Genomic DNA, 26,413 nt, shown 5'->3' with positions numbered 1-26,413 from the left:
AAAAAAACTATGCCTCAACAACATGTTGTCTACAAGAAACTCACTTCAAATATAACAGTATAGGGGCTTCCCTGGTGGTGCAGTGGTTGAGAGTCCGCCTGCCGATGCAGGGGATATGGGTTCGTGCCCCAGTCCGGGAAGATCCCACATGCCGTGGAGCGGCTGGGCCCGTGAGCCATGGCCGCTGAGCCTGCGCATCCGGAGCCTGTGCTCCGCAACGGGAGAGGCCACAGCAGTGAAAGGCCTGGGTACGGCAAAAAAAAAAAAAAAAAAAAAAAAAACACATAACAGTATAGGCAGGTTGAAAGTAAAAAGACGGTTTAATGTCATACCTATCATAATCCTATCAATGGTTTTTGTAGATATAGACAAAATCATTCAAAAATTATATGGAAATGAAAAAGAATTAAAAGAGTTTTTTTAATTAAAGAAGAAGAAATTTGGGCAACCAATCTAACTGATTTCCAGACTTATTGTATAGCTCTAGTATTCCAGACTGTGGTATGGGTGGATAGATATTCACATGGATCAATGGAACAGAATAGAGAACCCAGAAATAGACCCACACAGATATGCCAAACTTATTTTTGACCGAAGTCCAAAAGTGATTCAATGTAAAAAGGAAAGTCTTCCAACAAATGACACTAGGTGCAATTGGACATGACCTAAAAGCTTCACACTTTATATAAAAATTAACTAAAAATATATCAGAGACTTGAATAGAAAATGTGAAATGATACAACTTCAGAAGAAAAACAGCAGAAAATCTTTGGACTCTATGACTGGGCAAAGAGACCCATGATCCATAAAAGCGAGAACAGGATTTTATCACAATTAAAAACCTGAACTCTGTGAAAAAACTATTAAGAGTATGAAATCGCAACCTACAGACTGGGAAAAAAGATGTGAAAACCACACAGATTATATAAAGCACACTCACACCCAGGGGTTCCAGGGCTGATGCTGGCCTGCTGGTGGGTGGGCTATGTCCTGCAATGGCAGGCTGTGGGGCTACAGCTGTCTTGGGGCTGGGGTCTGCCCACTGGTACATGGAGCTAGGTCTCGAGGCCTCTGGCTGCAGGGCTCTGGGGGTCCCAAGTCTAGTGTCTGTTCACTGGGGTGTGGGCAGGTCCCGGGCCCTCTGGTGGGCAGGGCTGTGTCCAGGGGTGGCTGTGGTCTCAGGGGGTCTCAAGGCAGCCTGTCTGCTGGTGGGTGGGGCTCTGTCCACATGCAGTTAGTTGCTTGGCCTGAGGTGCCCAGTACTGTTTCCTAAAGACTGGTGGGCAGGGGCGGGTGCAAGGGAGGATTCCAAATTGACTCCTACCAGCACAGCATCCAGGTAGTAGAAGGAGTTCCCCAATGGCTGCTGCCAGTGTCTGTGTCCCCAGGGTGACCTGCAGTGCCTCCTGTCTCTCCAGGAGGCTCTACAAGAGCAGCAGGGGGTCTGACCCAAGCTTCTATTAAATTACTGCTTCTGCCCTGGGTTGCAGAGTGGGTGAGATTTTGTGTGCACCCTTTAGGAGAGGAGGTCGTTTCCCACAGCCCTCTGGGTCTCCCAAAAGTAGCCCCACTGACCCTCAAAACTAGCGTCATGGGGTTTTGTCCTCCAGGCACAGGACCCCAGGGCTGGGGAGCCCGAGGTGGGGCTCAGACCCCTCACTCCCTGGGGAGAACCTCTGCAATGTAATTATTCTCCTGTTTGTGAGTCTTGACTATACCACGACTCTGCCCCTTACCGTTCCTTCTTTATACCTTCAGTTGTAGAAGATGGTTTCTGGTACGTTCCAGTCTTTTTCATCAATAGTTACTCTATAAATAGTTGTGGTTTTGATGTACCTGTGGGAGGAGGAGAGCTCAGTGTTTTCCTGCTCCACCATGTTGGCCGCTGTCCCTCAATAGAAGCTTTTTTTTATCTTTTAAAGTCAAAACAGCCGTGAGCAACATAAAGTCAGGCATTTTCCATGCTGGTCTCAGTTTTATATTCTTAAGTAAGTGTCTCATTCACCTGGAAAGAGCCCAAAGTAAGGCAAAAAGATTATGAGAGCGAATGAGGACGCACCCAGGAATGACTATATAAGACGTGCAAGCTTATTGTGAGGAAGCCGAAACAGCAGATGACTTGAAACACGCAAACCTGTGATAGAAAAGGTGAGGCTTGTTCTTTGTTCATATTTAGAGTCCAAGGAAAGAGGAGGCAGGTAGGGGCGGTGCCTGGGTGGAGGGAGGGAGGGAGAGTCCCGACCCCCTGTGGCCCCTCCCACTGCTCATCTGGTGGCTGTAATAAAGCGGTTATTCTCCTGCCCAGGAATACTGCTCCCATGTGGGGGAGCATCACAAGTTCCTCTCCCACCCCCTTCCCTGGTCTGGGTCCCCAGCAACCTGCAAACACACGACAGTTCCGCACAAACACCACCTCAAATGGGGTGGAAACGCGCTTGCTTGCTTTTGGTCATGCCTGGGACACATTGTAAGTGCTGGGAGCTGTGGGCACGTTGCCCTCTGGATCCCTCCTCACTGTGACAGGATGTGCTGGAGAAGGAAGCCCAGGACCCGCCCTCTGGGCGCTCCCCATGGTACCTGGTTCTGAAGGGTGCTTGGAATCACTGTGCCTCTCCCGCCTCATCTAGAACATGAGGTGCTTAAGGACGAGGGTTACAGCTTTGGTTGGTTCACTTGTGTAAGGCTGTGTTTGTATCTTTATCCCTAGCACAGAGTGGAGAGCTCAGCGTTCCACCAACCTGTCTTCAGTGAATAGCTGAGGTCCCTGGGATATGCTGAGTGAGGCTTCAGGACAGACTGACTGACACACACACACACACACACACACACACACACACACACACACACACACACACACACACAGCTGCTGGAGATGAGCACGATGTCATCATCAATTTCGAAAAGACACAGTGAGTCTTGGCAGCACCTCTGGGGCCGTTGCAGGGTCCAAGGAAGTGGTCAGCACTAGGTGCCCATCCACAGCCATCAGGGATGTTTCCTAAGAGAATGTGCTTTTTCCAGGAGCCGGGTGATTGGACACCTCGCAGCTCCTGGAGCATGCAGGGAGTTTCTATAGAAATAGCACGTGTAGACTTCAGCAACAGTTTTCTCCAGGTCTCCTGTGCGACCCATATGATGCAAGTGCAGAAATGTCGGTCTGCTGAAAACACAACTGGAGAGATTCAGCCCTGTGAGAGAACAGAATACAGAGAATTTGCAGGACTGTAGCCCCTGTGGTGCCACAGTGATGGTATCCTCTTCCCGCAAATATCCTCATCAATAACTTAAATGAAGGTGTGGCCACACCCCCAGTGACACGCCTCTGAATCTAATCCCACTGAGATGTGTTTCCCAACTCGATATTCAGCAAGGGCGCATTTAAAAAAAAAATTTTATTGAAGTATAGTTGATTTACAAAGTTGTGTTAATTTCTGCTGCTGTACAACAAAGTGAATCAGTTATACATATACATATATCCACACTTTTTTACGTTCTTTTCCCATATAGACCATTACAGAGTATTGAGTAGAGTCCCCTGTGCTATATAGTAGGTCCTTATTAGTTATCCGTTTTATACATAGTAGTGAGTATATGTCAATTCCAATCTCCCAATTTATCCTTCCCCACTCCCTCTTCCCCCTGGTAAATATGTTTGTTTTCTACATCTGTGAATCTAATTCTGTTTTGTAAATAAGTTAATTTGTACTATTTTTTTTAGATTCCACGTATGAACGATATAGCACAGGGAAATTTTAATCCTTGGCTAAAAAGGACTGTCAACATCACCGTGATTGCCAAGTGATACTTCAGTTCCCAGGAACCTCAGAAGGAAGAATGTTGACAAAGCCAGGGCACTATTTTAGAGTGGATACAGGCCAGTGTTACAGAGGCCCATTAATTAAAAATATCCCGCATAAAAAAATATCAAACTCCAAGTCATGGTACTAGAGATTCAGTTTGGGTGTCTTTTTTGGTGTCTCCTCACTTCCTGGAACAAATGCAATCTCGTGCATTCCAATGAGATGAAAAATCTTAAACCAACAGCCTCTTTGGTGTGCTCTAGTAATTCTCAAAATTTAAAGACTGTCCATCTCATCTTCATAGTTCATTAAAAATTAATGTTCGAAGCTCACCAGCACCCCCAAAAGTTCTGATTCAGAAGGCCTGGAATGGGCCCAAGAATCTGCATACTGATGCAGTCCCCGGTTTTGATGCTGGTGACCTCTGAACCACAAACTAAAATGGGAGTGAGGAAGGTCACCTAGATACCTCCTATTGGGAACCACGGGGTTCCCTGCACAAGCAAGTCTTCCTCATGCTGGTAATGGACAACATACTCCGTGAGACCAGAAACATTTTTTAGGTTCATCTGTCTTTCGAGCCTGGTTTAATAGTGTGAAAGAAGGCATGTATCCTCTGATTTCCATAGATGGTTTCTCCCCTCTTACACTCCATCAACAGCTTGTTTGGAAATGGGAGTGATCAGATGGTCCCCACCAGCCAAAATGCACCAGTGTCTCATTTCCTGATGGCTTTAGCACATCGTAAAACAAACTTTACGTCTTCTTGTGATGTTTGCTCAACGTAACATATCTATTCTTTTCCCAAAATTATTGGCCCTCGTAGTTGTTAAAACTGGTACATGCTATTCTGTTGACTTCAAGAACCAGTCAGAAGCCATGTAGTTAATGAAAAGACAAAAGGAGTTTTAAAACCTCATAGGCTCCTGACAAAATGCAGTTCACTCTGAGAATTTAGGATTTCTATGGTGCTAATGGAGAGTGTGCCCGGCAACAGGATGAGCAGAGCCCATCTGCATGATGTGCATGATCTGTGCACATCATCTGCATGACGTGTCTTCCCATCTGCGTGAAGACAGAGCTCAAGTTTGCCTGGAAAGCATGACACAGCCTGTGTCCCAACCTCCCCGGGCCTGAGCCCCTCACTCCACGGAGGTCGGCACCCATGACAGGGGAGGGGGCTCTGGGGTTCTTACTCAGGCTTTGAAGGGGTCCTGCAGTGTTTTACAGCTGCTTTAACAGGACCTGCTTCTTGGGTCAATGATGGGGCTCTGCCAATGGTGGCTGCTGGCTCTGACGGGGCTGCCACCGCAGAAGGCTCATTTGGGATACTTAGACAAGTTTTGCCCCCAAACTGCTTCTCCTCGGGTAGAGTGCTTCTTTGTGGATGTTGCGAAAGTGGTGGCTGCCTGACCAGCTGACTTAGAAATTGCTTCCCAACGCACTTTTGCAGAGTGGCTCCTTTGGGCCTTGCAAGGCAGTCTTTTGTTGGCACTCTTGCTTTTACCTGGTGTCAATGGTCCTATCAGCCACCTGGGGGTAGTTTTAGTGAATCCCCTGATTCAGTACTCTGGCCTCAGCTGCCTAAGGGGGAGGACCACCCCTCCCTGTAAGCTGTTTAGTCCTTGTGCTGTCATGAGTCCAGGCCATTTGCTCCCTCCCCCGACTCCTCCCCATCGTAGGAAAGTGATGGTTCAGTGCAGCGTGGGATCCCACGTAGAGTCTTCAGCTGGGTTCTGAGAGTCCACCACTGGGACCCAGTGCATTTCTGTAACCACAGACTGGTACCGATTGCTTGCCCATGCCTCCTGCTACATTAGGTAGAGTTTGAATAGAAATAGCCTTGCTTCCTGTGAGTGCAGAGACAGCCTCAAAGACTGGTCTTGTGTCACCTTCTTGTTCTTGTCAACAAGAAGGGTGGGTCTGGGGTTGATCCCCTGGCACCCACATGTGTTTCCCAGATTGTCCACACAGAGCATGGTTGTTTCTGCACCCCAGGGTGTATTCCTTTCTTTGAGGGAGGTAGATAACCATAGAAAACTAGTCATATAAAACCACATAAAGTCATGATCCCAGGGCAAAGGACATTTCCAGAACATTCCTGACAAAAAACTACTAATAGAAAGTCACACAAAGTATAGCAACTTCTGAGAATTTCCCTAACTTCTACTTTATCTCCAAAGTAAAAAGTATCTTTTAGGCCCCCCAAATAACAATAACTAAGACCTATTACTAGGATAGTATACTGGTGTCCCCCCAGATTTTATATGTTGAAACCCTAACCCCAAATGTGGCTGTATTTGGTGACAGGAACTAAAATAAATGAGGTCCTAAGGGTTAATGTCCCAGTAAGAAGAAATGCCAGCAAGGACAACCTACGGAATGGGAAGAAATATTTGCAAACCATCTATCTGATAAGGAGTTACTATCCAAAATATATAATGAGCTCATACAGCTCAATAGGGAAAAAACAAACAACCCAGTTAGAACATGGGCAGAGGACCTGAACAGACATTTCTCCAAAGAAGACATACAGATGGCTAACAGGTACATGAAAAGATGCTCAACATTGCTAGTCATTGAAGAAATGCAAATCAAAACCATAACAAAATATCACCTCACACCTGTTAGAACAGCTTCATCACAAAGACAAGAGATAACAAGTGTTGGTGAGGGTGTGGAGAAAAGGAAACACTCGTGCACTGTTGGTGGGAATGTAAATTGGTGCAGCCATGATGGGAAACAGTATTCCTTTTCTTTTTATAAGAAGTCCATTTGAAACCATGGTGACTTTTGTTAGGAAAAGGGTTCTCAACCTTGAATGCCCACAACATCTGAACAAATTCCCCAACTAGCAGCTTCCTGGCCAGGACGGGGGCTATGGCCCAGGCACCAGTTTATAAATCCTCACTTGGTTATTCCACATTTTTACGTCAATGAGCAGCTGAGATTTAGAATTGATTTTGAAGTTATAGTGAACAGAAAACCTTGACCATCTTTGCTTTGGATCATGTAAAGATCATCAAATTAGGCTGGACTATTAAGGGTGAAGTCCACGAGGAACTCAAGGATGGGTGAGCAATAGATAGTTGCCTCTTAATTCTTTGAGTTAAAAGCATGGAAATTTGAGAAACCACAGCTGTGCATGTGAGAAGGGCCCAGGGGTTCCTTGGAAGGGGCGACTTGGGTGAAATTGTCTGTCGGATATTGTGGTGAGTGGTCTGCGGGACTGGGGTCAGGGGAGCCGCGTTCACACCATCTTACACCAGCTCCTACACCCTTGGTCCTGGAGCAGGCGGCCTGGCAGCTGCTCTTGTTTTTTCACCTGGTAAAGAAGGCCTTTAGGTGTGAGCGTCTCTGGGTTGCGTTCTAGATCTGACTCACTAACGATCCCGTGACTGTCTTGACCGAGAGGCACCAGGCTTGACTCCAGCCATCGCACGAGGCATGAATGGCCTCTCCCGGTGGAGGGCGCAAGGCGGCAGCCCCTGGACCAGCAAAGCCGTGCTCCGGCCCCTCCTCTGGGACGCTGAGCGTCCTGGAGGCCTCGTACTTCCCAGGAGGCAGGAACCTCCACACACCCTGGCAAACCACGTCGGGCTGGTTGGCCCCAGGCAAGCAGCCACAGCTGCGTGTATCTTTGCTTCTGGCCCTGAGTTTGACACCTGGCAGTGCTGGGTGGGTGTGAAGGATGGCCTCGCCTTGCCTCGTGAGTCAGGCAAATGACCTGGAGATTGAACTGAAAGCTGGTTGTGGAGAGAGTCTCACCAGAAAGAATTCAGACCCAGAACTGACAGGACGTAATGATTGCTTATTGTTCTAACTAAAAGCAAAAGTAAAATAAGTGTGATAGGCCCCTAACCGTCAGTAGGAGCAAAGATCAAGCATTTTGATTGGCATTGAATGGCACCTAAACTGCTCAGTTGATTCCCTTTAACTTTTCCAGTGCTTGTGTAGATCTGACTGCCCAGTGGCCAAGGAGGAATCTTCCATGTAGTGTGTGTCCAATAGATGTTTGTGGAATAAACCACAAGGCCTCATTAAATGGTTACAGAGAGATGGACACAGCAGGTATGGGTCCATTCTTCAGAATGAAATAGCAGGAAAAGAGGATTATGGGAAAAAATACAATTTCCTATTAAGTCACTCCTATGGGGTCAAGATTGGGATTCCTGCCTTCCTGTTACTGTGCCCTGCACCTCTGGTGGACTGTGCACATCCGAGCTCTGGGGGAGGCTTGCAGCACCAAGGACATTTGATGGACAAAGAAATATATCCTAGGAGGTTGGTTGGGATTAACACACACACACTACCGTATATAAGATAGGTAACCAACAAGGACCTACTGTACAGCACAGGGAACTCTACTCAGTATGCTGTAATAACCTACATGGGAAAAGAATCTGAAAAGGAATGAATATATGTGTGTATATATATATATCTGAACCACTTTGCTGTACAGCAGAAACTAACGCAACACTGTAAATCAGCTATACCTCAATATAAAATAAAAATTAAATTAAAAATAAATAAATATACTCCTTCCACTGGAAAAGTAAGTTGGGAACATCAGCCTTGGAGCTTTGGGCTGTGAGCTTTCTTGTGTGTATGTGGAGGGTGGGGTAAGGGGGGACCCAGAGTGAACAGACATTTTACCACCCAGAGCATCCAAGTACTTCTTCACTACTGTTAATCGAATTAATATCTTGAATCTTAAATACCTATATGCTGTGCAGCTCTGGGGCTACAGCAGGAATCAGAGCAGCTGGAAGGTTCATAAATAATAAAAAGTGGTAAAAAAAGATTGAGCCTCCTGAAAAGGACAACCCTTAAAACGAGTTCTATAAGATAGAGCTGCAGTTATCCTCTATCATTTCATGTGCTTTATTTTATACTCCCATTTCCTTTTCTCTGAAAAATTTTAAGTACTATAGCATATAATTTAGCTTTTCTTAAAATCCAATCTAAATTAATTACAGTTCTGCTAAAGAGGGGAAAAGATATTAGATGCCCAAGCTAAAATGGAATGAAATCAAGTTTTTTCTTCCTTTATTAGATTTTAATGGTATTATTATAATAATTAAGCTTTTCATTAATTTTTTTCATGCTTATTGAGTCCCAGTTCCCTGCAGATTTGAATCATATTTAACATATAATTATGGCAGTCCATTTTTAGAAGGGAATTTGAATGTGAGGATGTGGGACTTTACCTACACTTCTTAAAATTAAAATGAGCAGCAAGGGGACCAAATCTCTTTTGTTGCTGAGCCCAGAGCGGCTTCAGTGAAGTTTTTCGCTGCCTCTCGGGGGATCTGGACCTGGACCCCAGAAGCTGTATGGGTCATGAGCAGATTTGGGAGAAGTATAAAGAGTCATTAATTCGAGCTTAGATTTACTGTGCTGTGGTTCAGATCTGCTGTGGAGCCTTCTGAAAGAAGGCATCAAATATGCCATCGGGCACAACTTCAATGTCGCTTGCTTTAGACCCCTGGAGGCAAAATGAAGAAGCAAGTCTAGTCCCGCTGTGCCCCATTTTGACATTAGGGCTTTCATGTAGACAAAGGTGCTGAGGGGCCATGATCTACCGCAGACCACAGGCAGCCCCACACAATCCTCATGCAGGAACAACGAGGTTACATATTTAATCTATTGGTTGACTTATTTTTCAATAAGGATGAAAATAATTCAGCAGCTTTACACATGAGGACTAGTCACCATACAGGTTTACTTAATAGCAAACTCTTCAATCCATTTTAGGACCTATTAAGGGAACGAGGGGATGATGGCAGGGCAGGAGCAGAGGTGGAGTGAAGGGGAGAGAGGGTTACCCTGGAAGGAACGACAGATGAAAATGAAGAGGCTCCCAGGTAGGCAGAGGGGTTTCCCACATGCAGGGACTGTCTCACAGCCTCAAGAGCACAGAATGCGCCAATATTCATGTGGCAGCACTGTTGGCAACAAGCAAGCCGCAGAGTGAGTGCCACTCTGTGCGTCCCATTTATCAACACAGGGAAGTACTATGTAACCAAGAGAAAAAGCAAGGTAAGGCTGTTTCAAGAGGCAGAAGGATAGCAGGGGGTGTTTTTAAGAAATAAGAAATGCACCACATGATTCTAAACGTGTAAAACCATCAGTACAGGCAAGGAAAACTCTGCTGCATGGGGACACAGAAACAGGAATGTGCTGAAAATATCTTTACAAACCTCAAAACTTACATATTTGTGTGTGATGGCGTTTGGTCCTACCTACACATTCAGATGGAAATGGACCTCTGGGAAAGCATTGTGTGGAGGGAGGGTAAAGACGTGATAGGAAAAAAGTGACAATGATATGCCCAATGGTTCATTTCTGGGTTTCCTCCCAGGCCAATTCAAACCCTCCAAAATAAGGTCAAGTAACCCAAGACGCTTACATTTCCATCACAAACTGCTCAGGCCCAGTTCAGGAAGACACACGTATAGAAAAGAATGTCAAGCTTGGTTGACTCGTGGCCACCTGATTTTAGCAGTAAACTTCACAGACAGTGGTCCCCAGGGTCTGGGAGGCCCCCCTGCCAGAGGCAGACTCATATGCTCCAGGATGGGGGCAGTTCTGCGGGGCAGGGGGGCTGCAGGGCAGACAGACCTGAATGCACATGGAGGGCATCTAGTTGACTGGTCAAGGGCCAGTGCCCCTGGTCTGGGGGCTGCAGCTCACCACACTCTAAAGTGTGTCTGGGTACAGCCTGTGTAGGGGCCTGAAACCTGCCTGAGATGAAGACCACTCACTCCCAGCCACTGGCACGGCCACTGCAGGACTCGGACATCTCAGTGGGATGGTCACACCCTGCAGAAGCACTATGACTTTTGCCTGCGGCCCTGGTCAGCTTCTAGGAGGCAGCCTGGGATGTTTCCCAGGGCCCAGGACAACTGTGCACTGCCCATGAGGTCACTGATGGTCCCTGCTGGAAGAGAGTGGACAAGCAGCACCGTCTGCCCCCTCCTGACCCTGATGGATGGTGGGGTCTTTTCTGCTGAGCACAGGTGCTGCCAGGACCCACTCTGGCTGCTGTGAGCCAGGAAAGGAGAGGAAAATCCCTCCAGACTTCCACTGTGAAATCAGGTGTCCACACAGAGCTCCCTCTTCTGTCAGATGGAGGCAGAAGCCCTTGCAGAGCGAGGAAGGTGCTGGTCGCATGCCTGAGCACAGCTGGGCTCTGGGGAGAGACAGTCTTTGGTGGTCCCAGGTGCCCATCACCCCATCTCCCATCCAGCCAGGGAGCCTCCTGGCAGAGTACCCAGGGATGCTTGCTATGTCTGCAAAAAGGATGAAAGAAAGGAACACAAAACAAGAAAAAGAAGAAGTTTTAAATGGACCCAAAGCATGGAGATGTGAGGGGTTTCCATTTCAGCCCATTGGGGGATCAATTATGTCCATGCGGGGTGCTGGGCTTGGTGTAGCTTGACTGTGGGTACACAGACAACTCCCTCCTGCCTGGATGGAAAGCCCTGGGCCCCTTAAGTCCTGTCGACTCTCCCAGGACCTGTTTCATCATCTGAAAATGAGCTTTGGAACCGAATCGGGGTTCTCAAAAGTCAGTGTGTGTCAGCAGCACCCAGGCAGCTGACAGAAGAGGCCCAAATTGTGAGGGAGGGACCTTTGGGGATCCAGGACCCAAACACACCTGAGAGCCCCCCGACAAGAGGATCACTCTATCCTTGCACTCTGCCCGTCCAGATTTCCGGAGTATCCCCGTCAAGAGAGGGCATTTAAAATCACCCCACCTGTTCTAGCCGATCACCTGCCTACAAAGATACCTCTTTGTATCTTTCTACCTTCACTTTCAGGGCTGACCCGAGAGCTTTCTTTCTTCTCTAAGCAATGGCTACGGGGCATATGAACTTGTCTCCACGCCACAAAGGTCATTAGGACCCAGGTACAAGTTCTCACAGGTTCCGAACTTTCTCTCTGCTGTCCCTGTGAGTGTTCAAGGACCAGTGAACATGTGGGCCAGGCTCTCTGAAAGTTCACAGGACAGAGCATGGTGCTGTGTCCGGGACAGGCGCCGAGGCCAGGGGTGGACACCTCAGCCCCTGGTGGCAGCTTTCTGGGCCCACTGGACCTCAGTTATGTCCTAATGGCAGTTTTCTGAGGCTGCACTTGGAAAGTTGGGCAAAGCAATCTTGCTCTTTGGAAAAACTGACCAAGGAGTAAATCAAAATACAACCCATGATAATTTCTCCTCTTCCAGTACAAGAATAGGAAAGAATAATACGCAGGAAAGCTGGTCTAGAAACGTCGAGTGGCTACTCTCGGGGTCCCGGCCCTCGCCAGGTGATTCAAGGCCAATGCTAGGGCAGAAGCTCCTACAGATCCTCGTCCCATGAAAGCCCTCCCACCACCTCCTTGAAAGGCCGTTCATGTCACAGCAGCCCTGCAGCTGCTGTTCCTGTAAGCTGCAGAAATGTTCCTCACTAAACATTCATGAGACCGGCAGGTGGGGCCTCCCTTCCCAGAGCCACACGGCTGGCGGGCGGGGACGTTCTCCCTGAGTGCACTTGGTGTCTCAGGGATGCGCCTCATTCCGACAGTTGACTTTTTGTGTAGAGAATTTGTTTGGCGTGCCCAAGCTGTTCACATCAATCTATTATTAAAAGCAAAACCCTCACGCAGAACCGAAGCCCCCATCACGTTGAGCCAGGCTACCACTTCCTTTCCAAGGATGCTCAGAGCAGACACTGCGAGGGGATAGCCCCTTCCTTGAGGAGGAGAGGGAGATGTCTTCCCCACACCCCTCCCCCAGCCCCTTGCCCAGGAGATCCTCAAAGATCCTTTGATTGTCTTTGGCATGGCGTCCTCAGCTCCGGCCAAGAGGCTACTCAGCAGGTGTGAAGAGTAAACACAAATGGATATTGCTCGTGACAAGTTGAGAACTTGTGTCTCTCTCGTATCTGGAGAGAAGCCGAAGGCTTCTGGGCCTCTTTGTGCCCTGCTTCATTTTTAATGACCCGCCCTGAAAGGCAGGCAGAGCTAGATGTTGTCACTTCGGCAGATTTCATCCCTGATCAAACAGTGGTCACAGCAGCTCCGCATGTCCGATGCCGCCCGCCAGCCAGGGGCCAACGGGGAGGAGGCCAATCCCGTGCCCCTGCCCACCCCCCAGCCTCGCCTCTTCCCAGCCCAGGGAGCCGACCTCTCCCCTTCCCTCTAGTGTGACTGCCAAACAGGGGAGGCCCAGGTTTTGCAAGGAAAATTCCTAGTTTGTGGCTTCGTGCTGACGATCCATCCTTGGACACATCTCTAGATCTGTCTGATTGGATCCAATCCATACATCTATGACAAACACTTGAATAGGGCCGTAAAGGGCCTCTGAGGTCGCCTTTCCTCCGTGGCACCAACCCACGGCCGTCCCAGACACATGGATACCCGCTGACCAACAAACAGTGAGCTGAAGACAGGCGTCTTCTTGGAGACCTTCAAACTCAGCTTGAAAACACTGTTTAGAAGCTTCAGGGGCCCGGGGAGTACGCTGGTGTCCTCCAAACCCCAGGGCCACCCTCCGCATGGCAAGGTGAGGTGGAGAGCTTGCTCTGCTCTGCCCCTCTGGGACAGGTTTCTCCACAAAGGTGGTAAATTCCTGCGAGTCTCAATGTCCCCCAGCTGTGAGTAAATCCACCACAGGTACCCCTGGGGGGTAGCGGCCTTCAGAGGCCTCTGCCCGCTCCCCCTCCAGTCCCAAGTGAGCGTGGACACCCCTGGCTGGGAGCATCCTGAGGGGATGCAAAAGGAGGGACAGCCACGCATGCAGAGAGGCCCCCAAGTCCAACACAGGGCCCCTCTCTGGAAAGAGATATTCTTCATCAACAGAAAATAAGTGGAAAGTGAAAATTCAGTGGTAGAGTCTTCTTTCTCCAAGAAGACAAACGCTGGTTCATGCGTCACCCCACCACGAGGTTGACCCGTCGTTTAGCTAGTTGCAAATAATCACTGACTATTGGGAACCTCAGTTTAGAATTAGGCAGAGGTCCATGTTTACAGAGAGGTATAGTTTGTACTTTTCCAGATGACTTTTAATGTTAAATGTGGTTCATCAGATCAAAAGTAGTGACAGTGTCGAATGCTGACGCGGGTCTGGAGAAGCAGGTTGGCTCCTGCGTTGATGGGGGGAGGGGGGAGGTGCAGGGACTCTGGAAAAGTGTCCTCACTCTGGTGGGTGCCTGCAGGAGGAACAAACTCCAGGACTCAGCACTTGCACTCTTGGGTGTTTATCTCAGAGAAATGAAAATGATGTTCACACAAAACTGTATGTGAATGTCACAGCAGCTTTACCTGTAACATCCCGAAACGGGAAACAGGGGGCAGGTTCTTTATCGAGTGCATGCTGATATCCTGAGGTGTCTTCCAACTCTGGGCTTCTTGATGTTGGCGGCAACCGGGATGGACCTCAGAATCATCAGGCTGAGTGAAAAAAGCCCATTTCAATGCATACTGCATGATTCCGCTTTAGACAATGCTTAAAATGACAGTAAAGAAAGATGGAGAGGATTTTCCAGCTGCTGGGGTTGGAGAGGAGAGGAAGAGAGGGTGAGGCCGTGGTGACCTTAGCCCCAGGGATCCTCGAGAGGTTATGGTTTTGTGTTCAGACTATGCTGGTGGTGATTGTAGTCATGGAAGCAACCTAAGTGTCCATCAGCAGAAGAATGGATAAAGAAGATGTGGCACATATATACAATGGAATATTACTCAGCCATAAAAAGGAACGAAATTAGGTCACTTGTAGAGACATGGATGGACCTAGAGACTGTCATACAGAGTGAAGTAAGTCAGAAAGAAAAAAATAAATATCGTATATTAACACATATATGTAGAATCTGAAAATTGGTATAGATGATCTTATTTACAAAGCAGAAATAGAGACACAGACATAGAGAACAAATGTATGGATACCAAGGGGGAAAGAGGGGTAGGATGAATTGGGAGAGTGGGATTGACATATATACACTATTGATACTATGTATAAAATTGATAACTAATGAGAACCCTCTATATAGCACAGGGAACTCTACTCAATGCTCTGTGGTGACCTAAAGGAAATCCAGAAAAGAGGGCATACATGTATACATAGAGCTGATTCACTTTGCTGTACAGTAAAAACTAACACATTATTGTAAAGCAACTACACTCCAATAAAAAAAAAAAGGAGTTACATTACGGGTGTGAAAAACCATGTAGGACTGAACACACACACACATGTGCAGGTAAAACTGTGAGATCTGAATAAGCCCTGTGGGTGGTACCAATGTCGATTCCCTGGTTATGACGTTGTTCTCTAGTTAAACAAGATGTTGCCATTGGGGAAAACTTGGTGAAAGGTATATGGGATCTCTGTTCATTTTTAAAACTATATGAAAAGCTACAAATAACTCAAAATTAAAAAGTTATTTTATTTAATTAAATTTTTAAAATTTTATTTAATTTAAAAAAAATTTAATCTTATTAAAAAAGATTCATCACAGATTAGTTTAAGTATTAAGCTCTGCAGGTGAGTGTATGCACACACATATATTCAGGCGGTCCTCGACTTACCATGGTTGGACTTCGACAATTTTTTGACTTTACAATGGTGTGAAAGTGATACTCATTCAGTAGAAACCATATTTTGAATTTTGAATTTTTCTTCTTTTCCTGGGCTAGTGATATGTGGAATGATAGTCTCTCCTGATGCTGGGCAGCGGCCCCGAGCTGTCCCCGATCAGCCTTGTGATCAGGGAGTAACAACTGATACACTCTCAGCCATTCTGCACCATGACAATCATTCTGTTTTCGACTTTCAGGGTGGTATTCAATCAATTGCACGAACTATTCAACACTTTATTATAAAATAGGCTTCGTGTTGAATGATTTTGCCCCACTGCAGGCTCATGTAAGTGTTCTGAGCACTTTTAAGGAAGGCGGAGCCCAGCTGTGGTGTTCAGAAGGTCGGCTGTACTCACTGCTTTTCAATTTAACGGTATTTTCAACTTGTGATGGGTGTATCAGGACATAACCTAATTCTAGGTCAAGGAAGATCTGTCTTTAACACACACACACACACACACACACACACACACACACACACACACATATTAGGGTTCTCCAGAGGAACAGAACCAATATATGTACGACAAGATTCAGTCTAGGAATTGGTCCATGCAATCATGGAGGCTGAGAAGCTTCACCCTCTGCCCCCTGCAAGCCGGAGACCCAGGAGGGAGGGTAGTGTACTTCCATCCGAGTCCAAAGGCCAGAGAACCAGAGGGCAGCTGGTCTGAGTCCCCCTCTGAGTCTGAAGGCCTGAGGACCATGTGGTCTGATGTCCGAGGGCAGGAGGAGGTCATCTTGGCTGAGGCAGAGCGCAGACCCCCCTGCACCGTCCTGTTCTGCTCAGGCTTCCATGGATCGGATGAGGCTGCACGCCGGTGAGGGTGATCTGCACTCAGCCCACCCACGTGAATGCTCATCTCTTCCAGAAAGAGCCTCAGACACACCCAGAACTCATGTTCCACCAGCTCTCTGGGGATCGCTTAGCCCAGTCAAATTGACACATAAATTAACCAGCACTGTATACAATGTACCAACACACATGTATGTCATGTATATGCATGTCATGTCATGTGTGTGCATGCCATGTGTGTGTCATGTGTGTATGTCATGTATATGTATGTTGTGTGTATGCATGTCATGTATGTGCATGTCATGTATGTGCACGTCGTGCATATGTATGTAACTATCGAGTGGCATTTATTTCCCCAAGTGGTGTGTTTGAAAGAATAATAAAGGTCACCACCAAGGTTTTCAGACAAAGGCAGCATGGGCTGGGCTGCCCTTGTGGCTGTTTCAGGTGCATTAACCCATATGATCTGTACCTGCCGGGAGGAAGGAGTGTGTGTGACCTAGAGCACCAAGCAACCGGGGCGATGAAGTTTACCATGACATTTACTGCCCCCACACCAACCCTGGATCTGAGGCCCCAGATGCGGGACTTCCCCGGGTGACACCCTTCAGCTGTGACCTGTCAGCTCTGCAATGGAAACAGACACACAGTTTTACAATAGTACACATTCCCAGTTTAAATTTTTTTTAATTATTTTTTCGGCCTAAGTCAAACATTTTGAGATGATAAAATAAACCTACCTGACTGGACACATTTGATGCTTTGGATCTCTGTTGCTTTCCTAGTCCATGCTGCAGTGAAATGTCTATTCTGCTACCCAGAGCCAGAGGTGTTCCAACAAGGAGGCAAGAGGGTGATGTACTGACCAGCACCACAGTGACACCTACCGCGGTCCTGCAAAGCCCCAGGGCTCCGTCTCAGATCGCTCCTGCGCATGGGAAGGGGGGCTTTGCTAAGCACAGGTTCCAAGGCTGGAGGAAAGCCCACTCCACCATCCACTCCTGCATCCTAACCACCTTGAAAAGGCTCCCCTAGAGGTGAAGCTGAGGGCTGGCACATACTTGATCAGCCTCCTCTGGCCCTGGATGGGGCAAATTTCAAAGCTCCTGTGTCGACGTGCGGTTAACTCTCTTATGGAGACCCGGGACCGCAAAGACTGCAGCAGTCCTTCCCGGATAATCTGTGAAGGACGGGAGCTGGTCCCTGCGCTTCCGACTTTGCTCTCCACGGCCTCTGAGCCGAGTAGCAGGTGGGAGGTGAATAAGAAACGGAGGTTACAGCAGCAGCTGCAGGAGCCAGTCATACTTCCTCGTGCTGTTATCCCCCAACACAAAGGCATGACCACCTCAGCAAAAGTTCCTCTCGCAAGTTGGAAAAGCTGGTTATCACCATTGACTTTGTCCTTGTGAGTTCCCAGAGCAGCCTCGCCGATGCCTTTGTAATTATAGTGCATAAAGTAACCACTGCTGTCAGACCCGAACCCACCGGTGACTGCAGGGCTCTGGACTCCTCGGCAGGTGGATGTACAGAGGTTCTCCCCCCGCAGCTCGTCACTAGCTCTGGGGACCCACGATTTCATCGTTCTCCTCGTCGAGGCCCCCCTGGGGATACCTCGGGGGTTTGCAGCCACCGCTATACCTCCACTGAGTATGGGTGGCTTCTGCTCCCTTCTCTGTGGACGCTTCCCTTTGCTTGGAAAAGCCCGTCCCCGTGGGGGTCTATCTGCTGTCACGGGATCCTCACCCATTCCTCAGGTACCACCGTGTCCCCCTGGGCCCCGATGGGTTTGCCTCCTTTCTGGGGGGCGGTGGGTCCATGACGTGCCAATACTGAGGGGCAGCCGGGTGCCAGTCAGGAACAAACACTCTGCCCTCTCCACTCAGGCACCGGCCAAGGGGTGAGACCCTACTCTGTGTCTGGAGCCCTGCCTCTGTGTCTGTCTGCCCGCGCTCTGAACCCAGGCCCCCAGTCTCTGTTCCCACGTGGGTTGTGCCTGTCCTTGCTGCCCCTTCGCTTGGTGGGGAGACCTGTGTCCTCAGCTCCAGCCTGGTCTGAGGAATGCGGCTCAAGGGAAAACCGGGGTGGGCGTCCTGAGGGCTGGTGTGTGGAATGTGCCACCCAGATGTCCCTCACTCTGCTCTCCTCGCCTGGGGTGCCCCTCAAATCCTCAGAGTTTGCCTTGGGGCCGGAGCGCCCCTGCCCATCAGGCCCACAGCCCTCAGCTCTGCCAAAGGGAGGGTCTGTTAGCATCCCTCCGCCCCTGGTAGGACCAGGCAGCCTCTAGAAGAATAAGTCACGTGACAAGTCATCTTCCAAGAGGAGAAGCAGGTGTGGGCACAGAGAACCCCTCCGCTTCGAAATCTTCTGGTCTTTTCCTACTGAGGAGGGGGAACTGCAGGTACGAGCGTGGCTTTGTTCTTTGTCCTAAACTGCTGACCTTTTCAATCTCCATCTAATCTCCGCACCCACCCCAATTTAGGGCTCTTTCCCTTAACAAATGGAACATCATCTCATCAGAGTGAGTCGTGTCTTGGGATCAGTGTGGAGGCTGAGGCAGGTGCAGAGAGAGGGGCTGTGCAGGAGACCTTGAAATCCGACCTCTCTGCAAAGTCAAGGTGGGAGCCGAGTGCAGTCCCATCCCCTCCCCCTCAACGCAGTTCCTTTCCACACTGTCTCCTCTTGTTAAATACAAAACACAACCAAAGCAACAAAAGGCTAAACTGTCAGGGACTGTTTAGCCACACGTTCGCTGGGACCGTGTGATTCCCTGGGAAACCGAAGCATCCTCAGAGCGCCATCCCCTTCCTCATTACTGCACAGGAGAAAAGCGACATCCAGCCCTTGAAAATCGAGAGCGGGGCGCAGGCTAAACACGGATTAAGGGAAACGAGCCCTGAAGACAGATGGAAACGTCCTTTACCGCACAGCCTAGAAGGCACACAGAAGACAAGTGAATGGGTCTGGGGACAAGCGGGCTGACACTGCCAGCTGGGCACCGTGTTGCCCCTTAAGGCACGTCTGCCTGCCATCCGCACGAGGGACAGGCCGCATGCCTGCGACACCTGCTTCACCGCCCTTCCAGCCCCACCCAGTCCAGCAGGCCCTGCCTGCCGGCTCCCCACATCACCCAGGAGGGGGTGCTCTGCATCCTCATGACCCTGTCCCTCAGGGCCCTTCTCCCAGCCAGCCCTGCCAGGGCCCTGCTGGCCCTTGACCTGGTTCCACCCAGCACCCGTAGGGGAGAGGAGCTAAGCCACATGCACCCCACATACCCCACGTGCACCCTCCTCTGCACATAGTGGGAGGGGCTACCCTCACCATGTTCCCCAAAACACACTGCAAGCACTTCAATTTACAAGGCATCTTTTCTCCACAAGGGAGGATGGCGGGCTGCTGAGAAAGGAGAGCCCAGCGCCCCTTGTGGAGGAACGGGCCCCAGTGCGAGGGCCTGGGGACTCTCCTGGCCCTGGAGGGGGACAGGGGAGCAGAGGCACCAAGGCTGCCAACCGGGCAGCCAGGGAGCGAGGGGGGGCAGGTGTTCATGAGGAAAGCGCACAGCCCACCCACTCCAAAATAGCTGAGGGGGCCGACCTGCCCGTGCAGAGGGCTCGGCTCCCACATCGTCAGGCTCCGCAGCGAAAGTGGCAGGTGTTCGCCACCACTTTGTACTTCGTGTCCAACTGCCTGTAAAACAGAGCCAATCCTTCTTACATACAACAGTTAATCTGAACTATCAAAAACAGAACTTCTAAAATTATAGTATTTCAGTTGGTTACTTAATCCGAGAGGGCCTGATTTTCCCTTTTCTATAAGTGGAGGGGGGGGCAGTATCCTCACTGACACACTGTTAGTCACTGGCCAGCTCATAGCTGAAGCATCACTCCATAGCCGGCACTGCCTTGTGCAAGGACATGGAAGCAAGCCCACAACAGACTAGAAGCATCCATCCATTCATTCATCCATCCACCCACCAACCCGTCCACCCATCCAGACATTCATCTACCCACCCATCCACCATCCACCCACCCACCCACCTACCCATCCACTCATATACTCACCCATCCATCACCCACTCACCCATCTACAATCTACCCATCTACCCATCCATCTACCCACTTACACAGCCATCATCTAATCATCCATCCATCCACCCATCCACTCACCCATCTATCCATTCACTTGCCCATCTACCATCTAACCATCTACCCATCCATCTATCCATCTACCATCTATCCATCTACCCATCCATCTACTCATGCATCTACCCACCTACACAGCCACCCTCTAATCATCCATCCATCCACCCTTCCACTCACCCATCTATCCATTCACTTGCCCATCTACCATCTAACCATCTACCCATCCATCTATCCATCTACCATCTATCCATCTACCCATCCATCTACCCATCCATCTACCCACCTACACAGCCACACTCTAATCATCCATCCACCCTTCCACTCACCCATCCATCCACCCATCCACCACCCATCCATCCACCCATGCACCATCCACCACCCATCCACTCATCCACCCATCCACCACCCATGCATCCGTCATCCATCCATCTACTCACTCATGCAGCAACTTCCACCAAATCAAGACTTGTTGATTTACTTGTGACTTGCCCATAACTGTCCTCTTTCCAAGTGAGTGGATGAGTGCCTTACAGTGAGGGAGGATCCTGCCTATGGTATGGAAAGGACAGCAGGAAAGAGAGAGTTGCTTCCCCACTTCATCCCTCAAGCGATGTCAGGGGTCTGCTTTTCCAGGAGTTGGAGGAGTCCTCTCCTCTTGTGCAGAAGGAATCAGAATCAAGATGGACGTTACCATTTTATAACACAAAGGAGTTACTGGAGGTACCACTGGCCCAGTGTTTAGTGAGGACCACCAGGGTCTGCCTGCTGACCCCTCAATGAATATTTGAGTCCCCAGGTTCATAATAGACCTCATTTCCTTTGTGTCTAATTAGATTCATATGAGAATAAACATAACCTTTGACCTCTGAATGATGGATTCAGTGGTGCCCCCTGTTATTTGTACTTGGGAGGCTCAATGCAGTTTACAAATGAATAAATAAGTCCCCCACAGTGCAGGTCAACAATCTCCGTTGAGCTGTGGGGAAGTTCTGGCTCCTGACATGAGCCTGAGTGTCCCAGAGCTGGTGACAGAATGCCAACCGGGGGTGTTCTGAGGCCCCAGTGCCGCACGGTGGGCCCCCAAAAGACCCCCTAGCCTACATGGTGTCAGACCTCCACCCTGAGCAGTTCTGCAGTGAACGACAGCTCCTGGTCACTTCTGGGGACAGCGGCAGGACGAAGGGCCGGAGCATGATTTAATTGCTTTTTCTTCCTCCCTCGGGTCTGCATATTATATTATATTGAAAAGTAATTATACAGCCAAAGTAAAATGTCACCCTGGTGCTGCCTGGGAGCCGGCTGCCCAGAGGTGAATTATTCTGCTCCGCGCGCATCTTGCCGACGTCTCTGGACCGCTCCCTGGTCACACGCCACGGCGCGCACTCCTGTGCTGAGCGCTTCTACACACGAGATGAGATTGCTGGGTTTTATTTCTCCCTTTTCCCTCCCAGCATCTAGATCCCAAGCTGGGTTGCCTCGTTGGCAATGATTGATTACCCAATATCTAATTAAACCTGATCCAATCACTTATTATGCAGAGTGGAACAAACAAACTGAAGGCGCCTGTCAGCGCAGTGATTGATGATGTGGCCATCCCGGCTTTTGTGGCTCCTGGTGTCCCGACGCTTGTTACAGCCAGGCAGAGCCGCGCTGGACCCGGCTCCTGTCACTCCCGCACTCCGCTCCCACCCCTTCCCTCTGAGGAACTTTCAGTGGAAAGTACAAGGTGGAGGGGACTTCGCCTGAGCCCTGGTGGGACTCTGTTTGGGCTCCTTACACGGTGAGATCAAGTCCTCCCCAGAGAGTCCCTGGGACAGAGAGCAGGAGAGGTCGCGGGAGTGTCTGTGTGTGTGTTGTGTGTCTCTGTGTGTGTGTGTCTCTGTGTGTATGTGTGTGTGTGTTGTGTGTCTCTGTGTGTGGTGCTGTGTTGTGTTGTATGTCTGTGTGTGTTGCGTTGTGCATGTGCCCCAAGGGCTGCAGGGGTCCCAGCCATGGTGACACACCTCAGGGGGAGTGACAGATCGGACATTAAAGCAAACCAAGCAGGGTGATCATTTCTTTTCTATTGTCTGCCAGGCAGGCTCCTCTTAGCAGCTCTCATTTATAAATTTTTCAGATTTAATGCTTTAATTATTTAAAATGCAAATAAGTTCAAGAAGAAAGCAGCAGAAAATACAAATTCCCTAAACAACTCTCCCCTCAAAGGGACCTCACTGGGGGCCGGGGTTGTTCCACCTCGGAGTGGAGTCCTGGCTGGGTGACACTCAGACCATGGGGTGCATCCCGTGTGGCCCAGAGCTGGGCTGGGTCTGACGTGTGAGAGACACCGTGAAAGTGGGGTCACCCCAGCCATCTTTGTTTAGGGGCCCCACGCCCTTCAGCCCGACCCTAAACAAATGTGTGCAGGTTTGACCCATTTCAATAAGCCCTGGCGACGAGTGTGTGAGGCCTCAGCAGGCAGCAGGGAGGCCACGCCCGCCTGTTCCCCTAGGACTGGCCTCACTGGGGCCTCCACACGGGCGGGACCAGGCCGACCCACCCAGAGGGCGGAGGGAGGGGAGACGGGTCCGCCCCACAAGTTACGCTCATCTCACCCTGATGACACCCTTGGCGGGCGAAGGAACGGGCCAGCCAGGACCTGTGTGCTGGGGACCCTGGGTCTGTGCCGCTCCCATGCCCCCTGCAGTCTGTGGCCGGGCATCCGGGAAGCCTGGAGGAGGTGAGGGCGGAAGGGTCTGTAGGGTCGGGGTGCGAAGCGTCCAACACGATCGGGCAGAGATGGTTGGGCACAAGCTTCCGGGGCCACGTCTCCCCTGCACTTGCTAAGTGCCCAGTATGGAAGCAAGGTTCAGGAGTGGGTACGTCTTCTGGGGAGGGGTCTGCATGTGGTCAAACTTCCAAGTGTCCGTGGAGTGACAGAAACTCTCCCCTGTCCAACAGAGGGCGTTCCCACAGGGTCCCCCTCATCCCGCTCTTCCAGGAAATGAAGAGAGGTGGGGTTTGGAGCTGAAGGCCCAGGTCTGCACCCCATTTCCTGAATTTGGGACATTCACCTGATCTCCCGGAGTCCGAGTTCTTCATCGGCGACTCGGGTGAGTTTTAGATGGCACTGAGCAAGGAGAGGGCACTGGGAACAGAAGCATGTGTGACGTGGGGGTGCGCGTGAGGACAGGCACAGGCCCGGCCGCGGGAGGAGCGTGAGCGAAAGGGGAGTGCGGGCGCCCTCCGCAGCCCTCCCTTCGTTTCCTGGGAACGCGCTCATGTCCAGTGGGTGGACACACAGGACTAGAAACATGTTAAGAGAGCCAGTACAGGGCTTTCCTAGTGGCGCAGTGGTTGAGAGTCCGCCTGCCGATGCAGGGGATACGGGTTCGTGCCCCGGTCCGGGAGGATCCCACATGCCGCGGAGCGGCTGGGCCCGTGAGCCATGGCCGCTGAGCCTGCACGTCCGGAGCCTGTGTTCTGCAACGGGAGAGGCCACAACAGTGACAGGCCCGTGTACAGCAAAACAAATAAAAAAGAGAGAGCCAGTACAACCTATAAACTCTTCCTCAAGTTAAAGACGAACAACCATGCAAAATACATGAAAGGCGCTCTCTGTGTGTTGTTTCTGTACCCCATGTGGGATCAAGGTGTAAAGCTGCCTCATTCCAGCACCGTGATTCAAATGCCTCTGACGTCCCCACTTTGCACCCCATGTGCATATTTCAAACCTCTAAGAGAGCTTTGCGTGGGCAAGGCTGTCTCTGTCTAGCATTACTATCGCTGTCAACGTTTCAGGCACATGCTCCATCTCGTGGCTGTGGGGCTATGCAGGTTACCTGCTTTCAAGAGCTCTTAGCTCCAAACCATGGTGATGCAGTGGCCAAGGACCTGGGAGAAATCAGAGTGAAGGGTTCAGAGATCTTCAGGCACTAGGGCATTCCCACCCTGAGGAATCAGAGAAGGAGGAATCTTAAGAAGTTTTAAGGTTCCTTGAAGAGCGGGGAAAGCTTGCCTCTGTGAACAGACCCAGGCTGGTTTGCAACCACGAGGCTATCAGATCCTGGAGGAAACCATCCTTGCCACGAACCCTGGACGCTTGTCTGTAAATCTCATTCTGTGCCCTTACTCTTCCTGAGCACGTGCTCTCTTAGTTCTTGTCCCTAAATGGAGAAAAGAAATCCATGTTAAGGAGGCAATTTCAGACCAGGTGGAAATGGGTGTGTTTAGAACTGAAATCAATCAGGGTATTTTGAAATGAGGTTAACTGTATTGTCTTTAATTCAGCGCTCTGGGAAATATGAATTTGTAAGAAGATGAAAAGATCAGAAAATTATTTGCTACGGTAAATGAAGGTCAGGAACATTCTTCTTTGGAGCTGGATTTGAACTGTCTGCAGAGTGAGTTTTGAGCCCCAGATCACTGAAAGCACTGGCCTCAAAGTCATAAGGAAACATCGACCTTAGCTATCCACTCATTCTTATTTTACCAGAGACAAGATGACAGATGAACTGCCTGCCAACCAAGTATCTTAATCCTGCCAACTTGAGAGGGAGCTTAGAAAAAAAAGAAAAAAAAAATCTACTGGAAACCGAATGTGGTGTCTCACAGCCTTGAAAATAAGTATTTTACATAAGGACACAGTGAGGCCAACACCTTGGATGGAGCTAAATTTAGCCTGAGAAAGGTTATCTCAGGCAGGCACTTTTGGTGCTTTTCTCTAAATTTTCACTTCAATTAATCTCCAGAAATCCGGTGTCTGATCCCTGTGACAGTAGCCTCTGGCTTCTTCAGAGTGACTGCCGAGGGAAAATTATCTGACACATATCAAACAAGCAAGGAACGACACTGGACAGCATTAATCAAAACTTTCTCATTTCCCGAAGAATTAAGCATTAAATAATTAATCCCAGCACTACAGGCAGCTGTAAAAGAGGCCTCATGCCTCCCTGCTGGTAAGAATTTGTCCTTGTCTAAAAGACTAGATTGATATATTTATTATTTATCAGATTAATCATGGCCAGGAACATTACGGATTGGCGGCCAGGCCGGCCGGCCGGTGATGCTGTCTGGCCCTCATCCGACCAGGAGAGGCTCCCCGAGAAGCAGCACATCTGGGTCAGACAGAAACAGCCACCCTCGGGCTTCCCTGGTGAAAGGAAAAGGTGTTCAGAACGTTATTTTAAAAAGAGAGAAAAAAGAAAGCAGAGGAAGGAGAAAGAGGTGAGAAAGGTGTCGTAGCTGTGAGGCTGGAGACGGGGAAGGCAGAGGGCCTGGCCAGCAGAAGATCCCAAGCTGGGGCGGGAATACGCCACGGATCTGGACACTCCCCGCACCCCTCAGCTCCCCTGTCTGCCCCCCAGGTGGCTCCGCTCCCGGTGGACAGCCCCTGCTCTCCGATTTGGCCGGTGTTTGCTCACAAGCCTGTGTTGCAAAGCTGGCATCCAGTCCGGGCCGTGGACACGCCCATCCAGGTGAAGACAACGGTGGAAGCAGGCATCTGGGAAGCAGGCAGTCGGTAGACTCCGCAGCCCAGAGCTGTCGGTGCTTCTGACTCCACTGCAATGATCTCATTTCACAGAACAAGGCCTCCTAATGCAGCAAAACCAAATGCTCAGCGGGCGCTGCCCTCCTGGATCTGAGCGAGGAGGAGGGTCCACGGAGACAGTGGACGCAGTTGGTACCATGCACAAGAGCAGAGACGGCCTTCCGTTGAACCACGTGGTTTTCCACAGGTAGTTTAAGAAAGAAAGGTCAGTTGGTTCAATAAGTTTGGAAACATTGGGCAAATCGGTTTAAACGGGATGCCTTTCTCCAGGGTGGCTCAGAGCCCTGCAGGAGAAAATGCTGTGTGGTCTCTATGGGCCTCTGCAGCTGGGCCCCCGAGACTGTCAGGCCCGGCCTGGAGAGGTCCAGCTCCCCGGTTTGTCTCCATGCCTCAGCCCACCTCCCGGCCCAGGGCCGAGGCCAGGAAGAAGCTGGGGAGCTGACACGTCCTCCATCCACTTCAGGACCAGGTGAATGACACACCTGTTGGCTGACAGGGGCGGCTCTCCCAGCTCCTGCACGTCCTCATGGCC

The sequence above is a fragment of the Stenella coeruleoalba genome (assembly GCF_951394435.1).
Source record: "Stenella coeruleoalba genome assembly, chromosome: 3".
NCBI lineage: Eukaryota > Metazoa > Chordata > Mammalia > Artiodactyla > Delphinidae > Stenella > Stenella coeruleoalba.
The sequence above is the reverse complement of the archived record's forward strand: the minus strand, read 5'-3'. Positions refer to the sequence as shown.